Source organism: Rattus norvegicus, chromosome 16 (assembly GCF_021556685.1).
Source record: "Rattus norvegicus strain SHRSP/BbbUtx chromosome 16, alternate assembly SHRSP_T2T, whole genome shotgun sequence".
NCBI classification, from domain to species: Eukaryota; Metazoa; Chordata; class Mammalia; order Rodentia; family Muridae; genus Rattus; species Rattus norvegicus.
This window is the reverse complement of record NC_141549.1, coordinates 64,852,950-64,863,532: the sequence shown is the minus strand read 5'-3', so window position 1 is coordinate 64,863,532 and position 10,583 is coordinate 64,852,950. Positions and strand designations below refer to the sequence as shown.

Genomic DNA, 10,583 nt, shown 5'->3' with positions numbered 1-10,583 from the left:
CACCTCCACAAGGCCATCCTCCAACAAGGCCATCCTCCAACAAGGCCATCCTCCAACAAGGCCATCCTCCACAAGGCCGTCCTCCAACAAAGCCACACCTACTCTAACAAGGCTATACCTAATAGTGTCACTCCCGATGGACAAGCATTCAAACACCTGAGTCCATGGGACCCAGTCCTATCAAAATATCACAGGCTCCAACACATGGCAGCTAAGTTCTTTACCATTGAGCTACATCCGCAGTCTGACATACCTTCTGTGTTCTCATGGGTTAATTTGGTTCTAATTTTAAACCTAGATATTCTCCGAAGCATTAATCTAGGGACAATTATGTATAAAGTAGCCCCCAAGGCCTTAAAAAAGTGTTCTTCCATACCAAAGCCATGTTAACCTGGATGGTATAGGAGTGCTCACCAGGCCTCAACCCCATACAAAGAACTACAGGCAACTAAGGAAGGCTGAGAGCAGGAGAAAGAATCTTCCCCAGGGAAGGACACGCCAAATGGTTAACCAGATACCAAATGGTCAGCATGAAAATATACATCTGAGTAATAATATAGAATATAGAATGTAAAATATAGAATAAAATATAGAATAGAATATGGGCTATGGAATATGGGATATAGAATATGGAATATAGAATATAGAATATAGAATATGGGCTATGGAACATGGAATATAGAATATAGAATATGGGCTATGGAATATAGAATAGAATATGAGCTATGAAATATGGAATACAGAATATAGAATATAGAATGTGGAATATGGAATATAGAATATAGAATATAGAATATAGAATGTGGAATGTGGAATCTGGAATGTGGAATGTGGAATATGGAATATAGAATAGAATACATGATATATAATTAATATATAAATAAATTTTATATGTATAAATAATTTGAAAGAGCAAGAATAAACATATGGGGGGTTAGGAGGGAAGAAAATGAAGGAGAAATTATGTAATTATAATCTTAAACAAGTAATTAAAAAGAACAATTAAACTGAAAAGGGAAAGGAAGGAGAAATAAATCAATCAGTCCTTGACTGTCCTTTTCTTTCTCCTGGCACCCCAACCCTCAGGACATCTCAGGAACCTTATGCCCCCCCCTCCCCCGGCTTTCTCACCACCTCTAGCAACGAGGGCTCTGCACAGCCCCAGCGTTCTGTCAACCCTGCGCGCTCTGTCCTTGACCCCTCCGTGACCTCTTCAGGACGCTGCAGGTAGCCAGGCGGCTCTTTTTAAAAACAGGAGGCAGGTCTCACTCGCCACACCAGGACTATCTGCACCTTACTTTGAGGAAGCCGGAAATTCCTACTGCGCCTCTAGGGACCCTACACAGTCACTCATTTGACCTCTCTGAGCTCAACTCTTCTTGCATCTGTGGGTCCATCATTGTCTGTCTGCCACCAGGCTTGTTTCTTTTTCTACCTCAGGAACTTTGGGCCCAGAACCTTCGCTGGAACCGTCCATCCAGGCCCTACTCAGCACAGTCCTACATAGTCACACACAGTCACACACTTTTTGAGGCTCTGCTCAAGTGTCCTCTTCTCACTAAGGTGACCTCTGACCTCCCCATTTAAATCTGCAGCCTCTTTATTCCCTAGGGCCCTCTGGCCTCCTCACTTGGCTCTCCTCTTTCCCCCAAGACCTACATCTTTTAATTTACCAGAGCGCATGCGCATTGAGTTCCGGTTATTCCTTTGCTCGCGGAATGGGGTACCTCATAAAGGGAATGTGTTTTATGGGTTGCTTTTCACTTTTCCTGAAATAGCACCCGGTATACAGAGGCCCAGTAGGAAATGATCGTTGGGTGCATGAGTAGACAGTTGCCAGAAAGCAGCCGACAAATCTGATCTATAATGTCGTCCCCTCCCCACGACACCCCCACGTGCCTCTCTCTGATGCAGGCTCTCTCTGCGTAGCCCTGACTGTCCTGGAATTTTGATTTGTAGACCAGGCTGTCCTGGAACTCACAAAGATCCACTTGCCTCTGCCTCCTGAGTGCTGGGATTAAAGGCCTGTGCCACCACACCCGGTGACAAATCTGATCTATAAATCTAGGTACTAAGTTATTGTATTTCTAATGGATATGTAAGATATTACGAGACTATAAGTGTTTTTTTCAAGTCTCTTACTCAGTGGGATTCGGGCCTCTTTTGCAGGAAACAGCTGGGAGGGTTAAGAGTCTAGAGAAAGATAAGTGTAAAGAAATACGCATCAACGAGTTCATGGGCGCAAGTGCTTCACTTAGAGGCTGAATCTGTGAAATGGGTTTCAAAGCGGCAAGATTACGTTAGCACAGGTTTCACACAACTATAACGCTCAGTGTCAACAAAGGAACAGAGAAAATTACAGCATCGGCAAATATAATCCTTCTGTAATCCTTACTCAACCAACCCTGTCGAAAGCCTTAAAATATTCAATTGCTTTGTGGGACTATACCTTTCCATATGTCGGGGGAGGGGAGGGGGAGCTAAATGGCAAAGATTTTCTTCCATTAGTGCTTATAAGAGCAGAATTGATGAGTCAGGAGTAGTGGCACAGGTATGTAATCCCAGCACTTCAGAGGCAGAGTTCAAGGCCATCTTTGACTACCTAAGAGGCTACCCTGTGCTACATTGTGTGTGTGTGTGTGTGTGTGTGTGTGTGTCAGGGGGGGGGGTTCTACAAAAACAAATTCCACAAAAAACAAAGACAGCGCAAGACCTGAAAAACAACTTGAGTCATTGATAATAAGGACACAGTTAATCAAACTGTTTCATCAGCATGGCTTGTTTTAATGACTCATTGATAGCTTGACAACATGGAGAGTTCTAATGTGGTTTTATATAATTCCCTGTGTTTGTCTTTGGGGAAGGACAGGAAAGAAGAAGGTCAGCTGAGGCCTCACTCTCTTGGCTTTCTAAGTAAAAGAAGCTCATCCTTTTGATGCCAAATCCCCAGGAGTATAAGTCCCTCAGTGACTTGCCTTGAGGCCCCAAAGCTTTGCAGAACTAGACACATGAGTGACCCTCACTTTAGTCACCTAAAACACGCATCGAAACAAACTGGTAAAAGTGGGCCTGGGAGAGGAGGGCAGTGCCTTGCAGGAGGGGTGGAACATAAGAAGGTACCATCAGCATCACAGTGTGTAAAGCCCACAGCTTCAGGCACCCCGAGGAGCCCTGACCCTACGCTGGGAGTTGAGCAGACTTGGTAGATGAGCAGCAACAGAGGCTGTCAAGGTCAAGGTCCACAAAGAGAACCAAAGCTGCTGAGGGAGGAAAGGAAGGCTGAGGGATGCACCGAAGATACTATCCACAAAAGAGGGGTCCAGCTGGCACACTTAGGCAGAGCTGCCATGATGCTGTACTAGAGAGGGCGCAGCAACATAAGAGCAGGGGCCAGTGAGATGGCTCAGTGGCTAAAGGTTTGCCTTGTGAACCTGGAGAGATGAGTTCATAACCCATAACAAAGGATTTTGTCAGTTTAAATTACCTTGTGCAGTTGGACAGAACCAACTGCACAAGGCATGCTCTGATCTACGCGCACGCACGTGCGTGAGTGCTCTTCTCTCTTCTCTTCTCTTCTCTTCTCTTCTCTTCTCTTCTCTTCTCTTCTCTTCTCTTCTCTTCTCTTCTCTTCTCTTCTCTCCTCTCCTCTCCTCTCCTCTCTTCCCCTCCCTTTCCCTCTCCTCTCTTCCCCTCCCTTTCCCTCTCCTCTCTTCCCCTCCCTTTCCCTCTCCTCTCTTCCCCTCCCCTCCCTTCCCCTCCTCTCTCCTCCCCTCCCCTCTCTCTCTCTCTCTCTCTCTCTCTCTCTCTCTCTCACACACACACACACACACACACACACACACACACACACACACACACACTGTTGGTTTTAAAAGAAATAGCAATAATTCTTTCAATGGTCCTACCATACTACTGGTCTTGGACTAAGAAAAACAAAGGATTTTGTCAGTGTAAATTACCTACAGGTGCCTGCTCTAAGTTCTAACTTAGTGTCTACCTGATTAAACTCATATATGAGAATGACAGCAGGGGCATTTTATGGGTCTTCAGAGATCCGAGTACATTCGTAAAGGCAGGAGAGAATCTCTCTCCAGACAAACATGCTGTCTCCCACTCCAGCTCATTCCATGTACAGAAGTGGAACAAAAGGGCTCACACATGTGAGGTCTACCCCTGGGCCACATGTTGCTTATCTAGCCCAATGCATGCTGAGCAACTATATGATAAAACATGTTTCTCTGGCTCTCGTGATTTGTCAAAAATAAAATCATTTGACTTTAAAAATCTCATAAGCACACAAGGGTATCGAGTGCAAACACGGAGATTTCAAAACCAAAAATAGCCCAAACTCTCAGTTTACAGCTAAGTGTTTCCGGGAGGGCAGAACATTTTGAACATTTTCATGGCTGTCTCTCATGTATTCTTTTCTATTTACTTGCTTATGCATATTTGTTTGTTTGTGACAGATAGCCCTAGATAGCCCAGGCTATCCCAAACCCTAGGATCCTCTGGCCTTCATCTTCCACCTACTCAGGTCACAGGTATGAATGAGTATGTCTATCTGTCATATCTTCTTTTCTAAATCTAATAGAATTCTGCAGTGTGGTTTGTGTGTAACTGTTAGTGTGATCTTTGTTGAGTCTAAGAAGACAAAAGACTTATTTCTGTGTTTTGCTAACATTTTAAAAGAATGGGACCGGGTTTTGGTCATAAAACTGTGGGAAGTTAGCATCAGGGCATCTAAGTGAGCCCTCTGTCTTGTTTACTTATTAGTTTAAAAATAGAACCATGCAGGCTTCTGCCCTTGGGTCTCTCTAATGAGCTCTGACTTCATTTCCTTTGCCCTGAACTATCAAGGGGAGTTTTCTGGTTTTGTCTTAACCTTTCAGTGGTGAGATCGAGCACACACAAAGGGGAATGTACGAAATAAAAATGCACAGCCCAGTAATGAGCTTGAGAAGTGTACGATCACCACCGAGGTCACTAAAGAGGCGTTTTCTACACGTCACACCCACACCCAAATACCACACATCCTCTCTTCTCAATACCTGCCTCAGCAGTGTGACTTCCTGGCCAGTCACTGCTCTCTCCCCTGGAGTAGACTTCCAACATGGTATATGTTCATATCTTTAACTTAACCATGACCTGACTGGAGATGTGTAATATGCAGCCTTTGGTAACTGGTTAATTTCACAATAGCACATTTAAGACAGGTACAGTCTATGTGACTGTTCAGTTCATGGAGTTTTCACATTTAAGAAGCTGGTCGGTGACTGCATCACACTCTGGAAATTCTTCTCTCCAAGGGCACCCACGTTTCCTGCTGTTTCATTTTCCTTAATTAAAAATGTGGTCACGTGTCTTTTCAGATGCTGTGGGTCATCTAGAAATCTTTTGGAATCGTGGCTTTTTTTTTCTTTTTGTTATGGTTGCTAGGCTTTGATCATAGTCTCACTCTGTAGCTCAGGCTATTCTATCCATGTGCTAGGAATCCATGCTTGTGGCAAACAGAATTACTTTAGAGCAATCTTTTATTTTTCTTTTTTAAAACTTAAAGTCTCACTATACAACCCAGACTGGCCTCAAATTCAGGACCTTTCCACTTAGCCCAGGCTAGCCTCAAAACCATGCCCCTCCTACTTCTATCCCAAGTGCTAGGACTATATGCTTATGCCACTATAACCAAGCCAAAATAATTTGAGCTATCTTTACAATTATTTTTGAGATTTTTATCTATTTTAACTTAGTGTGTATAAGTGTTTTGCCTGCATGTACATCTGGGTACCACATCCATGCAGTTTCCATGGAAGCCAAAACAGAGTAGTGGATCCTCTGGGACTGGAGTTGTTGACGGTTATAAGCCATGTCGTGTGGGTGCTGGGAACTGAACCTGGGTCCTCTGGAAGAGTCAGTAGCCATCTTAACAACTGGGCCATCTCTCTAGCCCCTTGAGCTATCTTTTAAAATTCATTTTCCCCCCTTGGAACCGAGAAAAGGATTCTGCATTGGATTCTCTAGAAGGCTCGGCCTTGTCCACACATTGATTTTAACTTGGTGAGACCCATACTGGACTGGTAAGTCCAGAAGTATGAGGTGAGCAGCTGAACTTAACAAGAAGAAATCATTTTGATTATAAAAAGGGTTGTTTTTTTTTTTCAAATTGAGGTATAATTTCCCCTTGATGGTGTGCATAACTCCTAAGCTTCATAGTTTGAGGAGTTTTGAGAACTGTCTACACTGGTACAGGCAACCCCTCAGCACAAGAACATTCTAACCACTCCACGGGTTCCCTTCACCCCTCTTCTACTTATCTCCACACTTCCTTGCCTCCAAACCAGAAAAACGCTTGTTTGTTTTCTAGTGTCAGCCATTTGTTTTGCCTCTTGGGAAACCTCAAATAAACAAACCACACAATATTTGCTCTGTGCTCGACCTGAATACCAATCTGACTTTAAAGATCCAGGTTATGGTTTGCATATGCTTAGCCCAGGGAGTGGCACTATGCAGGGGTTTGACCTTGTTGGAGTAGTTGTGTCATTGCGGGTGTGGGTTTAAGACCCCCATCCTAGCTTCCTGGAAGTGGGTCTAGCACTGGCAGTCTTCAGGTGAAGATGTAGGACTCTCAGCTCCTCCTGCACTGTGCCTGCCATGGATGCTGCCATGTTCCCACCTTGATGATAACGGACTGAACCTGTAAGCCAGCCCCAGTTAAATGTTGTCCTTATAAGAGTTGTTTTGGTCATGGTGTCTGTTCACAGCAGTAAAACCCTGATTAAGAGGAAGTTGGAACCAGGGACTAGGGTATTGCGGTGATAGGCCTTCCCTTTCAAGGATAAGGAAGTCTCAAAGAGGCCCAGCAGAGAGTTTATTCTCTGGTTAGTTCTCATGAAGAGCGTTTTGAACAAGCATAGCAAGCTTAGAAAGGAAAAATATAAAATATATGGTTCAAGTATTAAAGAGGCTCCAGAAAATGAAATGGAACTGAATCCTATGTTTTAGGAGATGACAGATTAAGGGACTTAAGGGACAAGATCCTACCCAGCTAAGTTTAGATCCAGGCATGGTGGTACACACTTTAATACCAGACGATAAAGCCAAGCAGATCTCTGAGCTCAAGGCCAGCCTGGGACAGAGCAAGTTCTAGGTGAAGAAAAGCTTAATTGCAAGTGAGGTGGACGACACTAATTCCAGGAGATAGGCATGCAGGTCTCCGAGTTCAAGGTCAGTCTGCAGAGTGAGTTCCAGGACAGCCCAGCTTAGGCAGTGAAGGAGTTGTTGATAATGCAGTATAACAAGGAAACCGTGTTCCAGCCCCAGGAAACAGCAGGACTCAGCAGCTATGGCCACTTGGCTCTGGCTTTATAGTCAAGAGGAGAAGGAGACTGCTGGGACAATTGATGCTGGTTAGCAGGAGCTAAGAAATTAGCGGTGATTAAGAATAGACCAGCATCATTAAGGTGAACTGTTCTGGGAGCACAAAGAAGCTGTGTTCCAGAGAGAGCCAAGGTTGTCCCTCCTGCTGCAGCTGGACTTGGTAATGTGTAAGAGTCACCCAGGTGGTACTGGTTTTGAAGGCATGAAGAGGTCATGGAGAGCAGCTGAGGCTGGGCACTGTGAGAGGCCAGGGAAGGCCGTTGGTGAAGGTGCAGCCTCAGTTACAGTTGATGTTCCAGGTCGTAAGGGGTCATGCAAAGGAGTTGAGATTTGATACCGTGAAGAGAGCCTATGAGAGGCTATTGGTGAAGCCTAGGTACAGCTTCGGAAGACCCCAATGCCAGTACCAAGGGATGATCACCAAGAACAGCAGCGGCAGTGGAGTGGATCAACCTGAGCTTAGAGTGCTACAGTGGGCAGAGATGGAGAAGTGACGCCAGCCTTTTGGAGGAGCCTACAAGGTCATGTGTGGATCCCAAACATTGGAACAAGAAGCTGTAACATTGAAGTTGCCTTGGAGACTCCAAGATGTTTGAGATGCCAGAACTGTGGGTTATCTGCCGAGGAAAGCTGCTAACAGGGAGTAGAACCAGCCCAGGAGAAAAAAAGTCTGTTGCAGTCAACAAATATGAAAAAGGAATTGGAGATCTGAAGACCGCTTTGACATTAGACATGGAGATGCAGAATTTGGAGTCTGCCCAGCTGGTTTCCTGTCTTGCTTTGAGAATTACAGTTAAGAGATTGGATGAATCTCAGAAAAGACTTTGAACTTTGGACTTTTAACATTGTTAAGACTGCTATAGACTATGGGGGCTTTGGACTTTGGGTTATTTGCACTATGCTATGTTTAGGTATGGCCCCCATAGACTCATATGTTTGAACAAGCCTATGGGGACCATGGAATGGAATGGGATGGTTTGTATATGCTCGACCCAGGGAGTGGCACTATTCAGGGGTGTGGCCTTGCTGGAGTAGGTGGTCACTATGGGTGTGGGCTTAAAACCCTCATCCTAGCTTCCTGGAAGTGGGTCTTCCACTAACAGCCTTCAGATAAAGATGTAGAACTCTCAGCTCCTCCTGCACCATGCCTGCCTGGATGCTGCCTCTCCTGCCTTGATGATGATGAACTGAACCTCTGAATCTGTAAGCCAGCCCCAATTAAATGTCGTCCTTTATAAGAGTTGCCTCGGTTATGGTGTCTCTTTGCAGCAGTAAAATCCTAACACGGTGTCCATCACACAGTGACCATCACACAATGGGTATCACACAGTGTCCATCTCACAGTGACCATCCCACAGTGACCATCACAGCATCCATCACAATGTCCATCATACAGTGAGCATCACAGCATCCATCACATGGAGGCCATCACAGTGTCCATCACACAGGGTCCATCAGTGACTGTCACACAGTGTCCATCAGTGACCATCACACAGAGACCATCAAACAGTGGCCATCACACAGCACCCATCACAGTGTTCATCACACAGTGACCATCATACAGTGTCAATTCCAGAACAAATCCTGTTTTTCCACTTAACCAACTTCTGAGCTTCCCCAAGGGTCAGCCTTTCAGAGTCTATAGACTGTCCACCCCACTACCCTGTCATGAAGATTACAAATGTTAAAAAAAAAAAAGGAAAACCAAACAAAACCAAACTCATTCTGTTATTTTTGAGATGGCACATACTTACCAACACTAATGTCCAACTCAAAACAGACATCAGATACTGAGACTACTTGAGCAACGAGACAATGAGTGACTCTTCATTTCAAAAAATTTTTCTGTTTCCTAAATTCCCACATTAGCATGGGGGGGGGTTGTGAAACAAAGAGATTTGCATAGTAAATCAGCACAGAGGGATTTATCACCTCCTATTGGAGAGCATGTTTCCCAGCCCTATGGGGTTATAATGAAAAGGAAAGCGGCCATGATCAAGCCGCTTAGCATTTGTCACCTCACGTTATCATTCTCTCGGCATGTGAACATCTATGATCTATCCCCACCACATTTCAAGTATACAGTACAGTTATTAAGGATGGTCACTGGAGAGATAGCTCAGCGGTTAAGAGCACTGACTGCTTTTCCAGAGGCCCTGAGTTCAATTCCCAGCAACCACATGATGGCTCACAACCATCTGTAATGGGATCTGATGCCCTCTTCTGATGTGTCTGAAGACAGTGACAGTGTACTCACATATATCAAATAAATAAATAAAGAAGAGACCAAAAAAAAAAAAAAAAAAAAAAGAACTGTCACTACATGATAAGCCAGCTCTGCAAATGCACCCTGTACCTTGGACTAACACTGCTCCTCTTCCCAGTCTCTCCCCTCTCCCCTCTCCCCTACCAGCAGTCTCTGTGCTCTCATGACTGCAGCTGCACCCCATGTATGCACGTGCATGGCGTGTGTGCCTGGTGCCTGCAGAGGTCAGGAGAGGGTGTCAGGTTCTCTGGACCTAGAATTATGGATGGTTGTGAAGCCACCACGTAGGTGCTTTTCACCACTGAGGCATCTCTCCAGGTCCTTATTTTGTAATTTTATAAAAAGTAACTAAACTTGGATGAAAGTGTAGCTTCTACAAAGCTATCCTAAGAAGTAGCCATACTTCCAGGTCGAGGTCATCAAACAATTCACAGTAAAAATCAAGGAAAGGCACACTGCCCTCTTGTTTATATTCCAAAGAGCTAAGCCATAGTCTTTCCACAGGGGTCTTGATATCACACACCCTCTGTCTTGACACCCTGAATCAGCTAGCCACCCCGAGTCCACATTCTGATAGTCTAGAACTTCTGCTGAACAAGTATCGCTTAGAATTCTTTCTATGCAGCTGAGCCTAGGGATAGTCACTTCAAATCCCAGCCCTCAAAAGGCTGAGGGAAGAAGCTTATTAGTTCAAGCCAGTCTGGGCTTCCTGGTAAGACCCTGTCTCAAAGCGAGCAAACAAAATATACTTTTTAAAATGACAGACGTAGGGGCTGGAGAGATGGCTCAGAGGTTAAGAGCACTGACTGTTCTTCCAGAGGTCCTGAGTTCAGTTCCCAGCAACCACATGGTGGCTCACAACCATCTGTAATGGGATCTGATCCCCTCTTCTCGTGTGTCTGAAGACAGCTACAGTGTACTTATATATAATAAGTAAATCATT

The 10,583-nt window shown here is 44.7% G+C and overlaps 1 protein-coding gene; it reads right to left on the bottom strand.

The window, feature by feature from the left end:
• Erich1 (glutamate-rich 1) overlaps nt 1–10,583 on the bottom strand; it is a gene marked incomplete at its 5' end in the record, with an annotated part of 52,793,804 nt that overhangs the window by 18,800,831 nt on the left and 33,982,390 nt on the right.